General features: G+C 41.5%; 2 protein-coding genes across 6 annotated transcripts in view; one reads left to right on the top strand and one right to left on the bottom strand.

Moving 5' to 3' along the window:
• Positions 1 to 26,601, top strand: part of LOC125987233 (tissue alpha-L-fucosidase) — a 57,411-nt gene that overhangs the window by 14,981 nt on the left and 15,829 nt on the right. The gene's annotated exons all lie outside the window — the stretch shown is intronic.
• The window catches only part of dlgap3 (discs, large (Drosophila) homolog-associated protein 3), a 53,152-nt gene that overhangs the window by 12,391 nt on the left and 14,160 nt on the right, over positions 1 to 26,601 (bottom strand). For all 3 annotated transcript variants that reach the window (XM_049751401.2, XM_049751399.2, XM_068648899.1), the window contains exon 2: positions 14,362 to 14,443. The gene's annotated coding sequence lies outside the window, so the exon portion shown is untranslated. The remainder of the gene's footprint in view (positions 1 to 14,361; positions 14,444 to 26,601) is intronic.

Genomic DNA, 26,601 nt, shown 5'->3' on the forward strand with positions numbered 1-26,601 from the left:
GCTGCAGCTACAACATGACTCAACTTTTTTCCGCATCAGTGGATGCTGTAAGGAAAAAATCTTTCATTCGAAGTCGAATGATTGTGTTCAAGTTTGGAGGTTTCCCTGCAGTGGTCATCAAATGCTCAACAAGCAGTGATTAAATTCCAAATGGAATCCAATAGATTTTATTGACTGGACTTGATATAATCACCTTTCTATTTACCACTGTCCTCCCTAACTCGCGGACACTTGCATCATTTTCAAGAGTGGTTAGAGTTAAATTGGCTCAGCAGCGTGGGACTCATACTCGTGCACACACGAGAGATAATCATCCAGTAGAGAGTGGGGCCCGGTGGTCTTGATTGGCTAAATGAGAGGTGTCACTAAGAAGGTTAACCCTCATTTAGACGTGGAGAGAGAGATAGCGACTGACCTGTTTGTCTTCAGCTCAATAGAGAAAAGCAGATGGACGAGACCAAAAATACTTTTTCGAATTCTAATTGGCAGTGTGCCTTATTTGCCGATGCTCCTCTATGAATAGATGACAAGTGCGCAGTGCCGTTCTGCCTGAAGGAGTAAATTAAACCATGTTGTGTTCATCAAGAAGTCTGCAGCTTTATGACAAACTGCCAATCATTGCGAAACACACAACGATGAAGACAAAGCTGCGATTCCCATAATTTCTTTCTCGCCACACGGTACCTGTTCCTCTGTCTTTCCTCCTGACCTACTTCCAATCATCCTTGATGTTCCATTCCACAGTTCTCTCCTTAATATGCCCATTTGCCCAAATGCTGGATTGCATTCTGGACAACTAGATCTGGCATCCCTCAATATCTTCTACTTTGAAGAATATATGTCCGATTGCTTGCAGCATACTACCAACATCTTACCAAGTCTTGGCATGTTCTCACTCGAGCCGAAGTGCTCTAAGGAAGAAGAAAGCCGTGGATGCATGTCCAATCCATCCCCGATGCAGCTTTGTTGGTCCTCGCCTTGTATTTAAAGTAACATCTACTGTTGGGAGTCAACAACACGCTGTCATGCCGCTGATGTTTAACACTGCTTAACATCAACCTGACTGTTGCGGAGGCTTTACTCTGGAGCTCTTTTTATTAAATATTCATGCCATCATGCCAGCTGCTCTGACCCACTTTGCTAACAGCTGAGTCTGCCCTCTCTTTGCTATCTTCAGGTCAAGGGGTGCTTCACATCACTGATGTACGGTACTATAACTTCAAGACCTTGACTACCCTATTTATTTCTTCCACCCTCTAGTGAGTAGTGGTCACTCTGAAAGTGTCAGGCGGAAACCTTGAGGACCCGGCGACGTATCCTTGGGAAAGATACTGAAGGCCTAATTGCTGCGAGTGAAGGACTGGGTGGAAATTGTTGAATGATCTAAGCGGGGTTGTCAGACTATTCAAGCTGACATAGAGGCAGACTATAACCTGAATAGCATGCGGGTGCTAGCTCATCATAACGATATTTTTACTCGAAATAACCCGAAGCTAATTTGTTTTATTGTTGTACTGCTGAACATTTTTTTTAGAGAAGACAATAGCGGATAGTCGCAAGCCAGGCCTTCATTAAAATGGCTCATGCTGCATGCCAGAGAGCATTGTTGAGTTTAGTTGGACCTCACAATGGACCGTGAGCTTCCATGCTCATATGTCGATATATTTGAGAGTGAATGCGGTTTAAATAATTGCAGCCAAAGGGTTTTTCATTAGCTTGGAAGGGGAGCGTAGATCGTATCTCCGCATGGCCATTATGAAAAGCGTGGCAGATATAAAATAGAATTGTCTCACCTGTCTCTGCATTTTTTTTTAGGTATGAAATGGAATTCTGGGAAAGATGACTCATGAATGAACGCGATGTAATTTTTCTCTCATACGAACACACACAGAGCGAGATCCGGGTTGACGTGAAGATAATGGGAAACATTTGGAAAGTGAGGAGAAGCTTGTCATTTCTGTCCATACAGAGGAAAAGGTCGACAAGAGAGTAAAGTGGAGAAATGTGAAGACAGGAACGGAAGTCATGTCTTTGGCTTTTAAAAAATGCAAAGCACCTGCAAGGCGGATAAATGCTTTCATATCTATTTTAGATGAAGACTTTGTAGCTGGGGACTTTCAAAGGGAGAAATGGTAGATGTGAAATGACGGCGCTGCAGATGGTCACGTGTCGGCTCCTTGGGCTTTCCAGCCATTCTACCCAATGGAGTGGACATGAAAAATATTTCCCAAGAGCTGACAACTGAATTATGCCTTTAAGTAATTTTTTTTATGTGGAACAAAAGACTGAGGGATCTTCAAATGCAAAGTTTAATTTAATTTTTTTTGTCAAGTGAAATTGATTCAGCATGAATTTTTAAGCAAGTCTGAACCGAACTTGGATTTTACTGTCTCATGAAATACACAGAATACCTTTCGAGTAATCCAACCTCCATAGTGCCGTATTCATTTTTGAACCGAGGAAAATATTCTGCAAAATGGAAGTGAGCCTTGAGGCTATTTCCTTCTGTCTTACTCTCCTCCAAGTCATGCTCTGCTTTTTTCCATCTTCCCTGATTTTCCACTTCCAATTCGATACATTTTCTCTCATCAATTCTAGAACACATTCAAGCAAGTGTCGTTTTTCGTGCCATCGAGAAATTCAAGGAGTCACTTGATTTCCATCGAGGTGCTTGAATAGATACAGTGGTTCCTTGAAAGGCAAGATTGGAGGCGTTGCTTTGACGATTTGTCCTCTATATATATAGCGGAATAAATTTTCATAAATACATATTTGTATCCTTCTAAATCCATTCCACCTGTTTTTATGCTTCACAATACATTCTTTGAGACCTGAATGATCATAAATGAGTCCGTCTTGGAGATAATTCCACATCCCTCAAGGATGTCCAATCACAATGCGAGAAAAATGACCACCATTATTCGCATGAAATTCACCATATATCAAAATATGCGCCCTTTCATGATCATCAAACTGTTTACCGCGCAGAAAACGCCTTCGAGCGCGACTGACTGTGATTTAATGAGAAAGAAAATACCAACGCTACTTTGATGGCGCTGCTTGCTCGTAATTGGCTTACATTCTCGCTCTCCGCCTCGATAACACGAGGGGACGTTGTTGAGGACATGAGATGGCCGTGTAACAGGAGATGAAAGGTAATAAGTGAAGAGCATAACTGGCTTATTTGGAGTTTCAGCTCATTAGAGGTGGACGCCCGCGTCTTGTGCGGGAGTCTACTCGCTGCTCGGACCACCCGCGTATAAACGCAGCTTATTTGGCTATTACTCCCACTCTCGTATCTCACTTTGTCTTAATCGTCTCTCCCTTTTTTGAGGTGCTCCCGCCTCTCGTCTCATTTGGCTTCTCACTTAGCTCATTTTCATTGAGAACTCCTCCTACTTCATCTGTCATCATTTGGAATCTCTAAACATTTCATCTTGACCAAAACTAGATTAATGATTCATGGTGTAAAATATTTTTCGGGTAGTCTCAATGAACAAATATATTTTTGGGAAATTTTTAAAAATAAGACGCGTCTGGTTATAAGGTGCAGCGGGTTATACGGTGCATTTCTGCACATTACGGAGTTTTTAAATTACATTAAATTAAAAATTAAAAGCCCTTAAGTGTGCCTTACAATCCAAAAAACTACAGTACCACATGTATCTATTTTTATCATGATCATTTTTTTGACTTGCATCTATTTCTCATGAACAGCAAATGAACTCTTCAACTCTTTTTCACTTTTTGGTCTCAATCCATCGTTGCTTCCCTCTGCCTCTTACAAAAAAAAAAAAAAAGCCCACACCTTCTCTCTGGTCTAGGTTGTGTTGTATTACAAGCTCTCCTGACAGATAATCAAAGACAGATGAAGGTAGACGTTGCTCGCTGAAGGCTCTCGTCACACTTTGCTTGCAAGCTGAGCAGCTCATAGCGCTGCTACTAATTGCTCTAATTGAAGTCAGAAATTTCCAGCACGCCTTTCCAAATGCTGCATATGGTCACCGACTGCATGCATCCACATGGACGTGCACTTAAAACAAGCTGATTCTGCTGTTGCTAGGTTACTTAGATAACTAGGTTACTACCGCTACAATGCATTTGCATGCATTTTATATGGGTGAGAGATGACAAGATTGCTGTCCAGTGGGATCAGTGACATTTAGATTGTGTTCTCGGAAATGTCTGTAGAGTAGCAAAATAAATTTGGGGTGTCTTTACTAAAAGAGCTTGAAATGCAAAATACTCGTGTAGGTTCTTTGATTCTGGTTGCTACGTAGCAACAAATATATCTATGACTAAATTTGAGTTTATGTACGTTGAGGTCAAGCAACATTTTAACCGATGCTTTCGTCATTAACGGCTCTTATCCGTCTTTTGTTAAAGAACATGGAATTAAATTATAATAATGGGAAAGCAGACTCCTTGCTCAGCCAGAGGTTTCAGCGATGCGCCTTATGGATTGTACAATTATATTTGCTCAATTCATAGTCGACACAGTGCACTGCACACAATGTTCTCTTCCTCTATTAGACTAATATCATCTAAATAGAATTAACTGGAGGTAATTCCTGCAACAGATACGATCCAATGGAGTAGTCAGAGTACATATAATGTTGCATTCCAGCACTCTAGCTCAAGTAAATTAATCATCCCCAGGTTCTGCAAAAACCACAAGGACATTTTGAAATCAACACATTGGTGTTTTGGTTGATACACCTTCACACGACACACCAAAAAGTCAGTTGCGCAATAAAAGAAAAGGTCTCTTCATTCATTCCAGCCAACGTTCACAATCAATGAGAATTGCTTGCAGAAAATGAGGAAGACGAGATAAAAAAAAAAATAGAATTGCTGGTGACATTCAGGAGACAATCACTGGATACCTCAGACAAAAGAATAAGTATTGCTGAGGATGGAAAGTGTGCATGGGGGGGGGGGCGTCGCTATTGTGCCGGTTTCCATTATGAAGTACAAAAATGGATGCAATCTAAGCAGGAAAAACTGAGCGTAGAACGGAGTGTGGATGAAAAGTGAAAGGGGGGAAACAGGAGATAATGAAGACTTAATTAATCGCTGCTGCTACAAGCTCTCGTTTATCATGTCATTGTTGAAACGTATACACTCCACCTCGTTGCCCCTTCGTCGCTGAGAGGTCTTCACTTGCCGTCACACAAAATCCGATTTCAAACTACAATGATGCTCATTCTGGTTCAATTAATAAAATTAGTTGCAGACGATATGAATCGGCGTATATTTTCCAGTCGTAGCGGGAGACGACTTCAATATATGCATACGAGGTATCTCAAAATCATTCATGCTGAAGACTGAAAAACTATTCCAGCGATATATTTGGCGGGGGAGTGTACAACACACAGATTAAGGATGTAGCAGAATGGAGGGAAAATGCAAATGAGTGTTAATAAGAAGAGAGCTCATGGAAACACTCTGACACTTGATTACCGGTCTCCCTTGTGGTAATGGAAAACAATAGAAGCAGATTAGCGTGTTTCTAACTGAAAAAAATTGCCAAAGTGGATGACAGAGAGTGCACTTCCATTTTTATCACGCTCTCCTTTCATCAATTTTTTTTTTTTTTTATCTCCGTGCGAGATCTGCTGCTGTGTGCTATGGGACTTATTATTATTTTTATGCCACACAAGCAAGCTATATGTGTGTGTGAGCTCAAACTTATGTCAGTCAACTAGGGAGGATGTCCGTCACCATTCACTGCAGACAACCGAGCCCTCCGAGAAATATCCGCAATCAAAGAAGAACAGACTCACAGGGACAATCTTTGCAAAAGTTTTTGAGGCACTTTGGGTCTCTGGTGGATTGCGTGTGACTGAAAAGCTTTCGGTGGTAAAAAGACGAGTGAGACGCTTGGAAAGCATTAACGCGGAGGTCCGACTAAGCCCTCCCTTTTAAAATATAATGACAGTACCAAAGATAGGCTTAAAATGTAGATGGCGGCTCTTGTTTGTCATTTAATTGTCCTTGCATGCCGGCCGGAACAACCAACACACTCGTGTCGTTTTTTTTTTCAGTTTGTTGGGCAAGCAGGCTTATGTAAGATGAACAAAATGGACTGAAGGATTCACATCCCAATTCAATGGGCCAATCTTTGTCAACAAACTGGAAACATCCGGCTTGCAGTTTTACAAACATCACAATGGCTCTGGTGTTGTAAAATGTGCGGACTGCTTCTATTCGAAAAAAAAAAAAAAATCTCTTTTGCAGCTCTGCACTTTACAGTATTCCTGTCAATAATTAATGTGAAACTGGAATATGCAAATATTGTGCAGTAGCAGCTCATGGCAATTTGCATCAATGAGGTCATGGCATGCTGAATTTCCCTTAATTTCACTGTTGGTTGCCTTAAGTGGTGCTATAATCAAATACGTCTTGAGAAACAATAGATCTGGAAGACACGGTGACTCATCTTCGGGAAGGTTTGTGGAATAAGTCTTTTCACCACACTTCAGCGTTTTTGTGATATCAGAAAGAAACCGGCTTGGAATGTTCACATCGTGAAAAAGCTTGGCAAGCCTCGCTAAGTTCTGCTTGTCATAGGAAGCTGATCTCTCTAATCAGACTAAGCAGCTTGTCATGACACACTTCTCATCATCTAATTAACTACAATCGGTTCAAATTGCCGCCTGACCTTGTACAGCGAGCACTTACATTGGTCTTAATATCGTTTTTTTTTTTTACTCGACAATCGCAATATGAACGTAAGCATCTGTGAGCGTGCGACCTCAATCGACTCCAAGGGCGCCGTTAAAGCGGAACCATTTGGGCTCATCGTATCGACGCTAACCTTTAACGGCCGTATCTTTTCAGCCAGCTGTGGCAAGACAGTAAAACGGTGATTCAACGTGATAACCGAAGGTGATTATGGAGGAGGTGGAGATAGTTTACTCAGATGCACTTCTGACGGAACTTGCAAATCCGAGAGGCGTTCTCATCGGTCTTTACGGTGAGAATTAGCTGTTTCGACAGAGACCTTCGACTCTCTCGTATGATGACGAGGTAATCTGGCATGAGACCAGGGAAAGTCGAAAGTCTGTTTATCCAAAGCAACACATTGGCACGCAAATATGACAGAATGGCTGGAAAACGCTGCTGGTACGGAAAAGGTCAAGGGTTGTGGATCAATTTTGACAGGTCCGCCGGGGTATGGCCGCAGATGGCGCATAATCTATAATTCCCTCGGAATAATGCAGAGAGGAATCCCACTCATGTTGCCGTCACTGTCAAAACACTCATTCAGACCTAGTTACAATTAATAGATGAAAGATGAAATTAATGGTAATGCCGCCAAACTAAAGCGAGCTCACCACTCATATCGAGAAATACAGATACTGCCCGTTTTTTTTTCCCCAACCGTTTTACCTTGGGCAAACCAAAACGGTTTGACCTAAAAACAACGATGGCAAATCCAGGCGAAGTAAATTTTCTGGCAGGCATATTCCCCGGCTAACAATAGGTGACCAATGGTAGCGTTTAACAACAATAATTAGAGTGCCAACAGAAATGCTCCTATGACTACGAGAAGCACACAAAGAGAAGAGACCGGATGAGCCTCAGTGCCTTTCAATTACTGTCCAGCTCGATCCGGTTGCCCATCCGGGCTCTCTTGTGAGATGAAGCTGTGAAATTGAATTGCCGAGCACATCTCTACAAACAAAACAGCTCGCCTGCAACCTTGGCGTTAACGAAGGGAAAGGTCCGGCACCGTCACGGTATCCTGGCACGTCGGATAACGGACGGCAAAGAAATCATAGACTTTGAAATCAATAGAAAAGAAAGCCAAAGAAGAGATTGACTGACTTTGAGAAGCTTACTTAATTGGAAACCTTCACGTGATCATTATTGATACATGTAGCTGAGATCTGAATGATTAAAATGGACTCACTAGCCTAGCAACCACTGTTTCCCCTCCTTTCTATTGTTCCAGGAGCGGTTCGAGAAGCATTTATTTGATGTATTCTGCATTTTTTATGATCGCAGCACACTAGGATGATTCGAAGAGGCAGGCAAACCTTGCTCAGACATCTCCATTAATTCAGAGTGCTACATTTGAAGAATAGAATTATGTCACAATCTCTTTTGATTTTGAAATACACATGCTACTACTTGCCCCAGTGAATAATAGAATAAACATTAATGCCAAATTAGGCATATAATAAATCAGGGCAGATTTTAATACTCGACAGAACGATGGCTTTTAATTGCAAGAGGAAAATAAATTGCGAATGGTTGTCCAGTTCATTCACTCCAAGTCAGATGGGATTGACTCCAGCTCCAAGCAGTTTGAAAAATAAATGGCTGGATCATCGGAACATCTTATAAACAGACAGAATGGAAAATATATAATGAATATTCTGACGCTCTGCCACGCCGTAGTCTGCATAGCCCGTGCCCACGACGACCCGGAGGCCCCTGGGGCAGCCCTCGTCCTACCGAGATCTTCCTCGGGCCCACAGTTGGTGCTCTAGTTTTCCAGGCGACCACATATGGGATGCTTCTATTATTCATACTGTGGGGAGAAGGATGCTTGGGGACTTTGATAGGGAGGATCAGGTGGATGTGATGGAAAAATGTGGGAATGGTCCGAGGTTTGTTTTTGGATGAAAAGATCCAGTGAACAATTTATCAGATGACCCTCGAACTGTATCGACACACAGTTTCCTTCCCTCGACGTGAACTTGGTAGTGAATTACAGTGCTGGAACCGAAACCCGAGAGTCCTATCTGGAGGGATGAGACGACAGAGAAAGGGCAGGCTGAGCCGGAACTGCGAAGGGACTGACTTGGGGACAAAAATGAAATGAGCGGAAAGCAGATGGCGAAACCGATGAGGGGAAAACAAGGAGATTGGATAACAGTGAGGGGAAGAAAAAATATATCCGTGGTTTTCTATATGAGGTGAAATTGGGTGACTGGAAGTTTTGCTTGCTTGTCGCCTCCATCAAGGAGATTTTTGGTGGATAAAGAAGGAACAAATTTAAGTGAGGATGCATTTTAAAGAATGGAATAAATTACTTTTCTCAAGGGAAATAAAAGGCTTGTCCATATCCTCATCGTCCGTCTACTGCGTTCGTCTTTGAGCACTTCACAGTTTGATTTCCTCAAGAGCTGACATCACATTTGTCAAGCCCTTTAATCAAACGTCACCGCCACTTTGCAGAACCAGGTACGCCATCCTGATAGGATTACCGTATTCACAAGTCGTCTCTTAGCTCCGTGAGAAAGGATTTTTCGCGAGTCTCAAGTGGAAGTTAATGAATAATGGAGGTTAAAATAAGAACCCGGAATTAATTATGAAACAAAAAGATTGGGGAAAGAAAGGACAAACGCTAACCCTCGGAGGGAGCGACGGGGACAAGAAATGGCGGGCGGAATGCAGAGCGGGTGTGGCGGCAACGTCGGGTATGAGCCAGGGATAATCCTTGTATCCCATTGATCCCATTGTCTACTGTCTCCAAACCAGTTATTGTCAACTGCAGCCACATGAAAGAGAGTTAATGAGGGAAGAAGAGCTTTGGAGTGTCTCAGAACAGTCGGGGGAATGGAGATAAGAACTGAAGAGGGGTGGAATGAGGATATGAAGAGAAGTTTGCGAGTGAAAAGGAGGGGGAAAATGTAAAATACGTGAGAACAGGGGTGACATTGAAGGAAGGCAGCTAACTTTGAAATTATTTCAGTTTTTTTAAATCTTATTTTAAAAAAATATATTTTTAAAAATATATAAAACTATATCTATTTTTTTAAATAAGATTTTAAAAACATATATATGTTTACATATAAATAAATATAAATAAAAAACAATATATAAACAATTACATATATATATCTAAATTATATATATATATAATTCTTATTTTATAATTATATAAAAATGCATTATGTATATAATATATTATAAATATATATAATATAAATATATAATATAAATATATAATATATATGTATTATTATATACGTATATTAAAAATATTATTTAAAAATATACTTTTTAATTGGTAGTGTTTTGGTTTTACATTTTTTGAAAAACTGCATTGAGATACGATTGATAAGCAAGTCTAACTTGAGCGATTTATTTTGTATTGGCACTAATATGTGGCGCCGTTAAAAACAAGAGGGCAGAGGGGCTAAGCTATGTGTGTGAAAGCTTCTTAGTTGCTATCAGCAACAGTGACAATTCAAGAAGCTTGAAGCCTCATCTCCAGAGAAACTAATTTGTATGATAATTCTTGCAATATTGCTCACTGGATGATGTGTTAGTTGCGATATGACAAAATGATCTTTTCTTCACCACCCCCCCAAAAAAACATCACATTTCTGTCAGGCAGTTGCACACTCCTAGAAAATATTAAAATTGACTACTTTTAACCCAGGGAAAGATGCTTTGCATTATTCTGCTTTCCACGTCATGCTCACCATGGCAACCATACCATCAATATGTCTTTAGGCCCATTCATATAGTGCCTGGCCATTACATCACAGTCACAGCTACTATGTCATTCGGTGAGCCAGTGTGTTATTTCCCAGTGAGAAAACATCATTAATAATTGATCGCCTGAGTGTGTATTCATGCTCAGTGTCTCTAGAGGTTTGCTGACATCACTGCTCGTACTCTCAAATCACTACCACGCTTGAATATGTATTGTTTCCCGCTACTTAGTTTTAATATGATTACCGTATTTTCCGGACAATAAGGTGCACCGAACTATAAGGTGTACCTTCAATGAATGGCCCATTTTAAAACTTTGTCCTTATATAAGGCACACCGGACTATAAGGCGCGCCATGAATGCATCATGTCAGATTTTTAGTCCAAATCGAATCATTCTCCATTTTATCTTTTTTATTTCAACTTCAGACGCAACAAATTACTTTATAATCACAAAATAATGATCCATAGTCTTTTGGATTCATGATTCATAGTCTTCAGCGGGCCACTTATGATTGATTTCATGACACAATGCTTCGGGCCAGTTGAAATTTAGGAATTTGGTCCATATATAAGGCGCACCGGACTATAAGGCGCACTGTCGTCTTTTGAGAAAATTTTAGGTTTCTAGGTGCGCCTTATAGTCCGGAAAATACGGTAAATATTCCTTACTAAAAAATACAATTATATGTTGATAGCGGGTAGAAATATCCAGGCAATGAAATCATATTTGTTCTATTAGGAGATTGAAGAGTTTGGCGAACACACTTTGGATGTTAAAAATTCCCTCCATCAAGATTTTTGTGTGGTCGTGTGTCAAGGACATGTTATTTCAGCTGTGAATGGCAGGGAGCAAGAGGCTAGCACAATTTCCAACTGCCCTCAATTCCCCCTGGACGCAGAGCACACACACACACGCACATGCACACACACTGTCAAATGAACATGATCCCGTAAGCAGCATGCACACACACGCACACAGTCCGTCTTCCCCCACCTTTCAAGTTTCACAACAACACCTTTTGTATTTCACCATCTTTTTGTTCCGAGGCCATGTGTATTAGACTCAAGCCGTCTCATTACCTGCACCGACGGAGTCACAAGCGGGAATGAAACGCGGCCAGGAGAACTGCGAGCGGAAAAAGCGATAAGGCGATTACGACACATCGAGAGGGTGGGATGTGATTTTCTTTTTTCCTGGCGCCCGTTGCGTGTGATTGTGCGCGAAATGGTGTTGCGGGAATGACAAATCAAAGATGGTGGGGGGGTGAAAACAAAGTGGAGGGAGTTTTCACCTTCCCTGGAACAGAGTCATGCCGCGTCCTCGCTGCTGGCTCGTGATCAATCAAAGAGTGTGTGAGGGGAAAAAGGACAAGCGGTCTTAGTCAGCATCAACTTGTAGTGTACACACACATCTCACATCGTACTAATATCCAATTCAAGAGCAAAATAAAACCTGTAAAGGCATTGAGAAAGGTTGGATTTGTGGCATTTCCATTCAATTCAATAGGGAAAGGTGATTTGAGAGTATAAATTAAAAAAAAAAAACGAAGCAAATAAACCAGGGGGAACGAGGCATCTCTAATAAGGCTCGGCTTATATTTGCTATTTGCCGCAGTGATTTTAAGTAAGCAAAGCTCTCAGATCAGCATTGTTAATCCGCCGCTTAATTGGCCGGAGTGACCGACCGGCTATAACTGGATGGTGTCACTATGGCGACTGAATGGAAGCTGTGACTTGTCTTTTTTGATTGCTTCTCTGTCTCCATCTGTACAGAAAGGATAGTAAGTGCTCATGCAGGTGCGCACATGTAAGTGATGGGACGTGGCCGAGAGATCTATGCCGCTGTCTAATTATCCGCACGTGATGGATGGCTTTGATTAAAGCACATGAAGGCCGAGACGATCAAACCAACCCCCCCCGCCCGCCCGCCCATCGTTTTGTTACGCGCCCGCTCGATGCCGCGAGACCGGAGTAGTTCAGAAAAGACGAGCGCTCGCTTCGACGCCGATAAAACATATCCATAAATCATCGTAACGTCGCAAGAGAGGGCCGTGAGAATGAATTACACCGAAAAGATGGACAAGCGGAGAGAAGTATGACTGGTGTTTACAGAAAATTAGTTTTGATTGCAAAGCCGAAGAGCGGATTTTATATTGTGATGAGTCGTTATTTTTCATTTGGCTACTCCTAACTGCGAGGAGGTTAGGATGGATCCTCTCAACTAAAGTACCCTTGAGCAAGACATTGATTCTTCGATGTCTCCTGGAGAGTACGTTTTTTTGCCGTTTTCTACTCCGCCTGGACTGTGTCTCCTCTCTCACTTCCAAACAAAAAATCAATACGTTCTGTCTTTGACAGTGCTGAATGTTTGGACAAACATTGGTAGAAAGTGGCGAGCGAACAAGGGAAGCCTTTAAAACGTTTTCCAGTGGAGGTGCAAACCATTTCTGTTTACAAAGTTTTTGCAGCCACATCGCAAAAATGTAATATCAGAAGAGGGTTTTGAGAATCCCAAACACATTTATCACACTGGCCTTTTTGCTATCTCTTTACTGTATCTGCCGCAGTGCAAAAAAAAAAAAAGCACCACAGCTTTTGACAAGGATAGATTTATTGTTTATATAAGTAGCCCGAAAGTGAATGCGGCGCATTTTCACCCTTAAAAAAACCCCGACTTGAACCTAAACATTATTTTAAATTTAAACAGAATTGACACTATGTGGAGTTGAAAATAAACACATGGAGGATGGCGGTAGCAGAGAAAACAATTTCCAGACCAATTCTCTTATCTACAACTGATAAGCCGCACTGAACAAAGGAGAAAACACAACTGATAAGTTTTATTCCTGCAGGCTGACTTCATCAAAATTGTTGTCTTTAATAATCAACATATTAATGTGCCCCCCAATGAGATGCTTCTAATGCATAGTTCAAATTCCTCCCAGAAATCAGGTAAAAAAAAAAAAAACACTGATGCTTCTTACATTAAAGTCACCGTCTCGTTTTTAGTTATTGTAAGATCATTCAAATAACAGATGGTAGAGCAAATAAAAAAGTAAAAAAAATCCCAGAAACTGAAGTTTAGCCCTGTCCAAGCCTGTCAGAGGTTGCAAAAATGCTGACGTCATCAAAATCCGATTTTTCAAAGAAACTGTCCCATTGCTAATATTAACCTCCACTACGAATTCTGAAGGCCTTGGGTAGAATAGATTGACATGGCAACACAAAAATTGAAATCATCGCTGTATTCGCGTCCAGTAAATTTCCAAATATAATCCACGATGAAAATAAAGGTTGTACGATTGAATCAGTGGTGAACCCGAATGAAAGAATTATATTACACACGAGCTGATGGATGCATTGTGCTTCCAGGCACCAGATTTCCATGTTGTGAGGCTCTGGAGCAGTGATGGGTAGGGGGAAAAAAAAAAAAAAAAACGGAGTAGACTTATGGCTAAGAATAGCGGTACAACCTCGGGCCAGTCGGCCCCGCCTGCTATTTTTCAATTTACTATCGTGCCAGCTCCAACTTGTCAGACATGCTTCTCTCTATTCTCCATCAACTGTGGCCGTTCAAGAATAACGCTTACGTGACCGCTGACCCGGAGAAACCGACATACGGTCAGTTGTAGAGCAGAAAACGGCAAGAGGGTAACAACTCTGCTTCACACCTAAGACGCTAAAAGCTGAGCAGCGTGAATTTTTCGTGCACTTTCTTCGAGCTACTTCACTCACGGCGGGTTAATCCTTGAGAGGTCCCATCGGGCTCGCTCGCGCACTCCTCCAGGGGATGAATTTCAAGGACGCGGTAGGCAGAAGAGGGATTTATATGTGCTAGGTGACGACAAGCAGCGGGAATGACACTTGAACGCCGATGTGCGTGTGCATATAGGCTACTTACCACAATCTCATCGAGAAATGGCGCTCCATGTTTTTGGGGGGGAAGGATCAGCCAGCTTTATGATTCACTCACAGTCCCACTGCTGTAAAAAAAGAGAGAGGGGGGGAAAAAAAAAGACAGTTCAGAGAAGCTACACATAAGCCGATACGTGCCGGCAGAGCATCTCTCGCTCGCTGTAATGGTAAATGCACACTTCCCCTTGTAGTCTGACCTGTAAATGGGTCCCTGGTGATACCTGAAAAGGCTCCGCCCCCTTTTCCTTGTCTGCCTTGGCTTCACTTGTAGCACATTCCAGGAGTCATAAAAAGAATGGATGATCAGAGCAAATGATGGTGCGAACATTCTTTCATAATAATCATGGGGTGTTTCAAATGAAAGGTAAGGAGGGGGGTGCGCACTTTTGTGAGATACTGTAGCTGTCTTTTGGTATAAGCAGCCGCCTTGAGTTCTCTGGGCTTTTTTTTTTTCATCTCTCTGCTTCTGACACACGCCCTTTGGAAGTGAGGGCTTGCATCTCCATGGCAACAAGGGCCCATATACACACACACTATAACCGGTTCAAAAAGATGGCTCAATTCCCAATGAATTATCAGTGATCTCCTTGTGGTTAGCTTGCATCGGGAAGAATCAAAGTCAACGCAGCACCCCGGTGAGGTCAAAAGGTTGACTGTGTGATATTGAAATGGGCTTTGATAGGCGTCATGTCGGCCGTGCGGGACCGCGGCAGATGCTTTCCATTGATTCGCCGGAGTTTGTGTGTGTAGCCATGTGAGAGATTGAGTGATGTGTTGCTAGCTAGCTGCAGAGATAATTAGAACACAACTTCTTTGCGGTCCCTGCAGGCCACTGATCCAGCTGCTTTCATCTAATATAGGTCAACTGTGACATAGCCCACCGAATGGACACTGATCAGCTTGGCTAGCACACAAATCATCTTGTTGCATATATATATATATTTGATATCACCCCAAAAAAAATTCTGAATATCATGCCGTGGCGTTTCCATGACAATCGACGGCGTATGTTATTCAAAATTGGTTTTTAATCCTGTCACGTTTGCCCTTGCAGACTGAAACATTTGCATTACAAAGGCATTGGGGAAGGTGCATAGTTATAAATGAATTAAAAAGATCAACGTTTATAAACGTGGAGGCGCAAATCCTTGCACCCTACAAAATGCACGGTATTCCCAGTCATACAACACAACTTAATACACCACAACTTTATATAATTGTGGAGTAAATAGATCCTTGGTTATCTTCTGCATGATGAGTGCAGTTCATCAGGGCCAACTCGCATGGACTTAGGCATTTGCTAAAATGACTGACGGCTTAAACGGGACTGCAGCCAAGGTGAAGAAGAGACAGCCAAGTGTGGAGAGAAATAGAGAGCCGAAAGTAATTATCTTCTCTATTTTTCTGTCTGTTGGTCATCATGTCCAGAGTATCACCGAGTAAGACTACAGTACTTCGCCTCTTGCGCCAAGCTATTCTTCTCGTACCTTCCCGGACAATCAACGTTTAGCTGATGGGGCAATAATTGGTATGAATTACACAACTATTGGCCTTTGTGATGGTTTGACTGAGGAAGAGGAGGAGGAGGAGGGGGGGGTCAGCATGATGTCGCATTGCGGGAGATCCACACAATTTTCTCTGCTTCAGCCAGAAGGATGCAAAGGCAGCAAGAAGGGTCACGCAGGGCTTAAAGCTGCGGGTATTTATACAAATAAAATCAATATTTAATGGGCTCTTTCTCTACTGACTCACTCTCTATTTCCTACTCCAACAAGACGCTGCAGCGAAGGGGCATTAATTAGGGCCAGACATGCGCCAAGGATTCCCCACAGGGCTGAGCAGTCTGTCCAGATCATACCAGGCCCAGCAGAGAACCGGTTTGATTTGATCTAACCACTGCAGTCAGGTAGCATTCATCTGGCTTCAGAAGATTTATTTTAGCTAAAAAAAGAAAAAATGGCTGAAGCTCTCGCGAACACTTGCACGTCCGATCAATCAAAGCTAGTACAGAGGGATTTTAATCGCATTAATGTGTTATCACACAGGGTGGAGTTGCTTCACTTGTAGCCTGTGTGCACATTAGTCATGTCTTTGAAGATTTTCTTCCCTCACTCCCAAATATTCTCTGTCAAGTCAACCTCAAATTAGAATTAAATCCCTCTATGTCCTTCTTGGAGATGTTTATTATTTTCAAACACATGAGAAAAAAAAATGTTTTTGAATTAAGCACTTTTTGTGCATTTTTTTAAAACCCTACTAGTGTATTTTCTGGACTATAAGGCGCACCTTCAATGAATGGCCCATTTTAAAACTTTGTCCTTATGTAAGGCACACCGGACTATAAGGCGCGCTGTCGGTTTTTGAGAAAATTTTAGGTTTTTAGGTGCGCCTTATAGTCCGGAAAATACGGTAAATTAATATCGCGTAAAAATATATTGAGAGTTTCCATGTGGCGTGATATTAAAACTCAATTTAGCAACTGAGCGTTCTAAAGCAAAGCATTATTATGCCACTGGTGTCACCTACTTTGCATTGACACCTTAATTAATTTTGCTAAGCCTCTTTATGGTGCATCTGCATTCTGGCATGTTGACCTACAATGAGTGCCTCATCTTAAGATCAGGGACTATTCATCCAGGGAGCACTTGTTCGCTGTGTTTGTTTAGCACAAAACAAATATTTTGAGTCAGCCTTCAGTGTGTGATATTCCATGTTCAACTGTTGGCCTTAACATGACCTAGTTAAAAAAAAAATCTCTTATCCTGATGGGTTCTGACTGTAAACAAATCAAGTGACTGTACTAGCTATGTGTTCTGACTGTAAACAAATCAAGTGACTGTACTAGCTAACGGCATGCCTGCAGGAGGAGGTGCCACTGGACTGCATGCATAAGTCATAGATATCCCTTAGAGAAGAAAAAGGAGAGCCAAATAAAACTCTTCTTCCTTCTTTCTTCATCACAAGGTTATGTACCGTATTTTCCGGACTATAAGGCGCACCGGACTATAAGGCGCACCTTCAATGAATGGCCCATTTTTAAACTTTGTCCTTATATAAGGCGCACTGGACTATAAGGCGCACCATGAATGCATCATGTCAGATTTTTAATCCAAATCAAATCATTCTCCATTTTATCTTTTTTATTTCAACTTCAGACGCAACAAATTACTTTATAATCACAAAATAATGATCCATAGTCTTTTTGATTCATGATTCATAGTCTTCAGCGGGCTACTTATTATTGATTTCATGACACAATGACTCGGGCCAGTTTAAATTTAGGAATTTAGTCCATATATAAGGCGCACCGGACTACAAGGCGCAATGTCGGCTTTTGAGAAAATTTTAGGTTTTTAGATGCGCCTTATAGTCCGGAAAACACGGTAGCCAGGGTCAAACAACCTGACAGGAGAAAAATAGCATGTCCATAGCATCACCAGTCAAGATCTGTTGCTAGGCAGAATTCACAGTTTTGTTTTTCCATTTTGACTTGAAAAATATTTATATAGTTTTTAACGCGGTTTATCTCTGTAATGAGGTATTCTATTAAATCTGTATTGGATGCAGTCAACTATCTTCTCTACTTTCGTTCATCAAATCTGCATTTTCCAGCAATTATACCGACCGCTTTACATATTGGTGTCCCCACAAGGCCACAACATGACAAGTTCACACAGCGTAAAATGTTGCCCCATGTCAGTCGCCATTAACAAGCGGGTGACTTGAAGAACGACGAAACTGATGATGAATTCAGTCCGCCACCGCTGTTAAATCCAGAAGTCACACTGATTCGCCTAGAGCACGTTGCGTATAATCATCCGCGTTGTCATTACTCGCAGTGTGACCTGTGAAAGATTCATGCGTGTGTGGGTGTCAGAAATCGCTCAAAACTTCGTACTGGTGTGATCCCCAGAATGTAATTTAATGCCTGGATCCTTTCACCCCTGAAACCAAATCCCTTGCTTGCTAATGCATTACAGATCATTAGACAAACATACTGGCTGAGCACTGATTACAAAACGGGATGATGCATCCTCTTTTTAACCCTGCGTGTGCATGTGTGTGTGTAATTGTGTTTCGGGTTCAAACAATGAGATCATTCCGGATAGACTGTCTCAAGGTAATGAAGAGGATGTCCATTAGTGGCAGATCATTGGCACCAGCGAAGGTTAAGGCGTCATCCAAGACCACGTCATCGGCTTGCGGTCAAGGTCGCTTGACCTTTTAGACATTTGAGGATAATAAACGGAATCTTAAAATTACCTCTGAGGTTCACAGAGGTCAGAATGGGAGTTCTATGCTCCCTCTTACGTGTTCCAGCTAACCACTCATTGGTTTGTATTAAGAAGACTTATTCTAATAGTTACGTCAAAACATTTTGTTCCAGAACAGCAGTCTAAAAAAAAATCTGTGCTTATTTCAAAAGATCCTTTCTAAAGTACCTCTCGCTAATTCTGTCACGCTGGAGAAAGGCCGGGGCTAGAAATAAATATCAAATTGTCCCTTGCTGTTGCTCATTTAAGTGAGTCAGCCTTCATGATTTCATTTTTTACCACTCGACTGTGTTTGCACCTGCAATATTCACCGTCACTCAAGCGCGTTCACATTTTCTCCCCCACAAAGTCCCTTTTGAAAATAATTTGCAGTGCGTGTTTAAAAGAGAACAAATGGGACCTTAATTGCCGCCTGATTTGCACCAGTAAGAAGCATTCAGATGCCTTTTAACTTATTTGGAGTTTTTTTTTTATTACTATTTTTAGTGCACAAGCCACTTGATTTGAAGGTGACACAGTGAGTGAAATGTGGATTTATTTCACCGGAGAGATTCAGACATTTTCGACTCCCCCCCCTCCCTTGGTTTAATGCAATAGAGTTCAATATTGAAAAGCTTGAAATTCAACCGTGGAAAAGAAACTTGCATCTTTTGCGGTCTGATACTTTTCAAGGACACATTAACGAAAAAAAGGACACTGTCAAACAGCTGCTCATCCGTTGACGGGAACAAGCGGAATTATTCCACGTGTATGTCACACGTCGGTGAGATTTAAGTGAGTTACATCGAGACTTGTCGGATTGTGGGGATTAGAACGAAGGCAGAAAAATGTTTACATGGCATTTTGTTAAGGTGTGGGACAGTGAGAAAAAAATGTAATCAATCAATAAATAAATAAATAAAGCAGATAGATAAATAATTAAATAAATAAATAAACTGACATTTATGTTAAAAAAAAGCTTCAAATATAAATTATATTTCCACCAAACCAAAATTTTAAACATTTAGTTGTTGTTTTTTTTTTTAAACAGAATATGCACTATTTTTCTAATTTGTCCAGATTCAAATTGTTACTTTGACCACTACCTCAACAAGATTAGAGCAGAAGAGCACACTTCCAATTTGCAACTCTTATTTTTTTTTGCTTTTCTTTTCTTAGCCCAAATGGACCCATTTTTTTCTTCCGTACAATCATCTGGCATTATTGTTGAGCCTTGGTGGAGGTTTGTACTCAGTGCCTTCTCCAGCTTTTTTTTGTTCCCGAATAGCAAATGTTCCGGTGACCTTTAATGCAGGAAATGGGCAAACCAAACACATCCAGACTCACAAACATCACATTGCGTTAATTCGTTGCATGTACACACAGAAGATTGACTTTTATCAAAGTTGGGCTGTAAAAACCACTGTGCTCTCTTTGTCAGAGCTGTTTTGCTTTAAAAAAAAAATTAGTCCACGAAACACAAGAACAAACCCAACCCAATATGTCTTTTCAATGAGATTTGACCACTTTGATAAATGCCAAGTGCTTTTGGATTCTCATTTGCCATAGACCAATTTCCAAGACAAAAGGCTTCCTTTCGCTGTGTAAATGTTAAAACTCACCTACAAGCACACAAGGCGGAAAAAAGAAAGCGAGCCTTGGCTGGGTACTAATTAGGAGACAGAGTGCAAAGCACAGCGGCGGCTTTGATTTTTGACAAGGAAGAATGTCGCAGTTTGGATTCCTCTCACCCTTTTCTATTCCTATGATTAATTAAATGTCGTCATGCATGCGTGTGTGTGTGTGATTTGTTAGCTTTGGGCTGCTGTGGGCTACGTTGGCCCCCAGCGTGGGGCAACCGCCTCATTAGAGAGGTGATTATGTTATTCTGTGTGACGATGCCAACTCCTCTGATGACCTCCGCATAACCTCTAAGACTTCTCATTTTCCTTCATCAGTCATCATCGTAAAAAAAAAATATATTTTTCATTTATGGTTACTATTTAAACATTTTTTTTCCAAATCTCATTTTGATAAAAACGCCAACTCTTTCTCTTCCTCGGCGGAATGAACCACCTCCGGCTTAAGCTGTGTCGTGAAAAATTTGAACAATTACAAGCATGTAAATGCCAGAACGTGTGTGTCATGTCTTTAACCAGCACACACCATAAAAAAACGTGGCCATGTCACATACACACCACGCCGTAATTACGCATATAAATCTGACCACCAATTATTTACATACTAATTACATATGCATGTTCTGCTTGTGTGTTCCACTGCAAAGGTTACAAGTGTGTTCATAGTGCAAAGTCGCAAATAATAAAAAAAAAAAAAAAACAGGAAGTAGAAATGGAAAGTGACACATTCATTTTCTCTCCTTCCAAAATGTGGCACCAGTGCGCTATGCCACCTCGCTTCCGCTTGTAGCCCTCAAGCTATACAGGGATTAGCAAAGAATTTGGTCTGTGAAGCCCCCGCTGTTACGGAGCCGCTCTGATCGAATGGAATCCATCTCGGTGCATTAAGACTTGCAATGAAAAGAAAAGGTATTCTCTACCAAACAGGATTCTCTCCATTACAGAAAGGCTGTTTGCACCAATGTCACAGGAATCAATGGGTGGGGAAAAAAAAAAACGATTGTTGTTACCAAAATGTTACCAAACAGTAACAATGGCGCTTCAAATGGCACATTACAAAAAGAGGATGTGAATTGGGCGCTGTTGGATGCCTTGCTAGTCGTTTTCATGAACTCAAGGCATGTTTTAAGACTACTTATTTTGCCTGAGAGGTTTGACTTGTGGACACAGCAAAGCCGGAATCTCATTTGCACTTCCAACGAGTAAATCTGTGTTGAATCCGAACTGCAAAATGTGATTGAGGGGGTTCGTCGAGAGGTAAAACATCACGGTTGAGTATTTAGTTGAAGCCCATTGATGCGTTGTTCTCAATTTGCCTTCAGGACATTCAAATGATGAAATGAAAGTGCTGCATCTTGTTGAAAAATTTATTTTTCTTTTTTGCGCACCTACTTTTTACTTTCAATTTCTGCTTGTGTTTATCTATTCAATAAAGCTAGCCCGGACATGATCAGCTTTTTTAAAAATTCACGTCGTTGTTTTTGAAAAGTTAAGTCAAATGACAGCGAAGGGCTTAATCTTAATGAACGGTCCATGTCATGAGATTCAGCCTTGCATAACATTCCCCCCCCCCCCCCCCCCTGTCCTGTGACAGCACTTAGTGACATGCATTTTACATGAGAACATCACCCCACCAGCATCCTTACATTCACATAACGCAAACATGCACCCCACATCGGTTAGAAACACAGCAAGCCGAATAGCGCATATATGCTTCTTTATGAAGTATGAGGTCACGAGTTCATACCCCTCCTCTTCGCGTCTCATTAATATTTCATATCGTGGGAGTTGTGCCAGGGCGAGTTGTGCACACCGCTATTTACTATGCACTCACATTCTGAGAAGAAAGTTCCCGCCCTGATTGTTGCACGACAACATTGCCGGAAGCTTAAATAACAATCTTCATTTGTAGGGTCGTTTTTTTTCCCCCCATGATTGTTTAAGGGTCTTCGGGTGTCGTTTTGCTGCGAGGAGGAAAGTGGGGGGAGGTGAAAATGTTGAGTAGACTTTCTAACCTGCCTGTGGGAGCTACATGGCTTTAAAAAAAAAAAATGCAGATATCAGCAATGGGCAGAATAGCCGAATAGTCCTCATCTTATGTTTTATTCGAGATGATGTCAAGAATTTACTCTCCACTGCAGAAAAGAAGTCAGTTCCAAGACTGAAAAAAAGTGGTTACAAAATGGATTGGATGAAGCTGGATCGTTGCTTACTATAGGTTCAAAATGTCCTTTGTATCTTAAAAAGAAAAAAAAAATCAATTGTAGCGTACTTTTGTACATAAAAGTACAAGTTTCAGCCTTCAACCCAAGCAAACAAACAAACAAAAAAAATCCCCAAAACCTCAAAGCCATTTTTTGTTGTGCCACCGTCACCGATAACTTTGGAAAAGTTAAAAAAAAAACAAGCCAGGGAGTAAATCCTATTTTGGAGTCTGCATCCAGGTAGCAGCGTGATACGATTTCAAAAAAGAGATATCAGGATCATTCAAGCAGCATGACTTTGTTGGCATTTATAAAAACGATTCTGAACACACAGTGGGAACTGTAATCCAGTGAGCCAGATTTCCACTTAAGGTGACCTTGGATGTATTTTTCCATATGAATTGAAATAATGGGCTAAAGCAAAAAAAAAAAAAAAATGGAGGCTTCAAAAATTATTTTCTGCAATTTATGTTTAACAGTAGGGAAATAATGTACACAAGAATCAAGAATATTTATATTTATGAGTGAAAACTGCAACGTTACAATCAAAGATCGTAAAATCGGTCATGGATGAGCGACTAATATCAATCTTTATGACGTACATTTCCGACGTAACGATCCAGAAGACAACAATCGTAAAGCTCGGAATGATGTGAGGCAGTAGCGATGCACACTCCCGACATGAAAAGGGTTATTAATAACACCAGCAATGAAGGTCTATTGCCTCAGCAGCCGTAACTAGCAAAAAAAAAAAAAAAATCTTCCATAAAACGCTCCGAGTGATTTTCTTTCTTTTGTTGAGAAACAATACAAAGCAGCTGTGACATTTTTTTTTTATTTTTAAAGCGACCGAACTCTGCCATGTGAAACGTTGGGGATATAGTCTGACACAAAATAAATAGTTTGCGAGACAAGAGAAGGAGGAAAAGCAGGAAGCGGTAATACGGGCAAATATTTGAATAAATGCGTCCTCCCCGGATGAATAACTGACATTTTCAGGCCGTGTGTTTGTGTGAGATGCCTGGCGAGAAAAAAGACCGACATACACACACTTAGGTCAATCCGTCGGCGTACTCATCGTCTTTAATTGGCACCGATTCTTTGTTATAAAGGGCAAAGCTATCCGCCGCATAACACTCCACCGTTAACCTTCTGGACGTCTTAAGCAGGAGAGATGAGAAGATGAGCGAGCTCGGATTGCATCATCCGGATCTTTTTCGAATTAGACGAGTCCGTAACTCGGCATTCGCAGGTGCCAACAAGGCAGAACCAACAGGATAAAAACTAAGATTCCCCGTTTCATCACACAACATCCCAGCATGTTCCCTCAGGCAAATCGAGTGTAGTCGTCTCACTGGATGACGTAGAAGTGTTTTTGGAGTGGCTACAGTTAGCATCGAGCTGTCCATTTGCATCGGGGGCACAAGCACGGCAATTAAAACAAATTAAAATGACAAGGTGCCCGCTCCGGAGAAAAAAGATTCGTTTCGAACTCGGGAGCACCGCGGCTAATACATATCGTTCATTAGCATACCGGGAATGAAGATCATCTCGGCGGAGGTCACGAGGCTTTTTAATAAAGTCCACGCTCTCCTCTCTAGACGCAAATCTCGTCCAGGCGTCGACTGTACTCAAACGTCACGACGGACTCGCAGCTCGCTGAGCCGAACGAATCCTCCGCTGTCTCTCGGGTCGGAGCAGATGGGCGCGAGCATCCATCATTCACTACCCATTTAACCTGGCAGTGTATCAATGTGTGCGGGTGTCCAAGTGAAGTGCCAGAGGGGAAATAGGCTGTCAATCAGATATTTACCGCTACTCCGTCGTAGGATTTCGGGCCAGTGATGTTTCTGTTTGAATCATTTGCTGTCATTAGCGAGAGAGTTCAGGTAGAAGACAACAATGCCAGAAGGAGAGTGGTAAAAACCAAGTCTGGAAAAGCTGTGACCTTTAACCTTCAAATCTGTTTCCGGATATTTTCTGACATGATCTCATGTCAGTCATGACTTTTCTCTCCGTCGTACCAGTCCTTCGTATTTTTGCAAACACAAATGTAGATTCACTACTTGAACTCATCATCTTCATCTCCTCGCTTCAGCCTCCCACAGATTTCTGTGAATATGAAATGCCCGAAGCAAGAAAGCTGAAACCATCTGTTTGTCTTGCCGTTCATCTTCAGCCTCTCCAGCTGTGCCTTTGGTGTTTCCTCTTGTTCCGCTCCTTCTCCTTCATTAACTCGCTAGTTCCGCGTCATGGAATGATTGTTAATCACGCTTCTGATAGCTCTTCTGAAGAGCATTTAAACCTGATTAGTTGATTTTCAAATAAAATAATTGAATCCAAATCTTCTCCAGATGAAATTATACAACACGCACTGCTTCAACTTGACTCACTTTCCAGCCAATCGGTACGTTCGACCCAGTATCCATCCAATTTAACCAGCTCCATTCATTAGCTAATTAAAACAAATGGCTCCTTAACCAAATCAATTCCAAGAGGACCGTTGCGTCACCAAAGCCCAACGCGGCCGTTTCGCCACGGATCAAAGCCTTCTCGGAGAAGGAGGAAGACAAAGGTCCGATTTGACCCGGTGAAGGTGAGCTTCTCCAGGGGTCAGCATTGGCGGCGCTCTTCCTTTTGATGCCTTCGACTCTGGAGTGCTTCTTTTTGAATCTATCAAACACGCAGCACACTCAGAATAGAGAAGTAGTAATAACGTATTCATTAAAAAGTAATGAACACGATCTTATGACGGTATCACAGGCTTCTGTCAACAAACCGGCAACGATGCCGTTTCGGCCGATGAATTATTCCGTTTATAAAGATGCCTTTATTAAACCGTGGGAAGTGGCAATAAGCAAAACACGACGGGGCGTGCATAACAATTCAAAGTTTTTGAAAGCGGACGGCCGACAGTGGTTTCTCGTATGTGAAAATACGTAGTTATGAATTAATCATAGGGAAAAATCAAAGACCGGAAAAGGAGCAAGGGCGGGAGAGATTGCGAGAACACCAAAAGTATTAGTTTCAGTCAAGTAGAGGAATATAATACTCAGTTCCTGCAAAACAATGATCTGTGATGTCATCATCCAGACTGACCACTTGGATGTCTTCTGTATTGAAGCTTAGGAAGTATGGCCATGTCGGAATATTGAGTTTTGGGTGGCTGTCTGATTTTGCGTGAAGATGGACACGGCTGTGACACAAACTCGTCTGACACCCCAACCAATCATCCAGTCACATTATCACCACTGGTGCTAAGACTCTGTTGATCTCTCACTATCTGTCGCACCCGTCTTTGTTTCTTCCACTTACTCAATTCCCCCATGTCAGCAGAGGTCTTGCACTTGTGGAACAGATGGATGGCTGATAACAAAGATCTCGCTACGAGAGTTTGAGCCCTTTGTGGTCCGCCAGTGGGATCACGGTGAGAAGTTAAAAGTAAATTCCCAAAAGGCGTTAAAATGACTTTCTCTGGCGCAGTCCCTGAAAAGATTTGAGACTTGCTTGTAACCTTATTTTTTTTCATTTACCTTTTGTTATCACAGGAACCTTATCAGTTGTAACTTGATATGGTTCTTGATTAGAAAACAAGATGCTAATTCTCTTAAGTACGACGATTGGGAAACATTTCCAATCCGGCTCCCTCTGCTAGTTTATTTTTGGCTTCACTTATCTTTGGTCTTTAAACTTTCAGATCTGAGTTCTTACTTCAACATGGAAATTTAGTTCCTACATCCCCATTTGTCAGTTTTCCAGAAATAATTGCCAATGTTCTGTTTCGCCAAAAGACATTTCAACTACATCTTTAAAGTTTAATACGTAACCATACTGGAGTTATAAATACAGTGGAGAAACAAAAACATTAGACGTACTATTTTTGCACTACTGCCTGCAATGATGTAATTGAAAGCAAAAAAAATGGAATAGTGGCAATAACATACGAATTTCGCTTACTATATTTGCTCAAATCTCTTTCCCCACCCTGCACCATGTTTGCTACATGGACCCGAGCATCAGCATATAATGCACATGCTCAATAAGTCTGAGAGCCTTCCAACGACTCTCATGTAGCTTAAAGTGGCAGGGGAGCAGTAACAGGCAGATTGGTCATAATTCCCTTGTCCAG

This window comes from Syngnathus scovelli, chromosome 19, assembly GCF_024217435.2.
Source record: "Syngnathus scovelli strain Florida chromosome 19, RoL_Ssco_1.2, whole genome shotgun sequence".
NCBI lineage: Eukaryota > Metazoa > Chordata > Actinopteri > Syngnathiformes > Syngnathidae > Syngnathus > Syngnathus scovelli.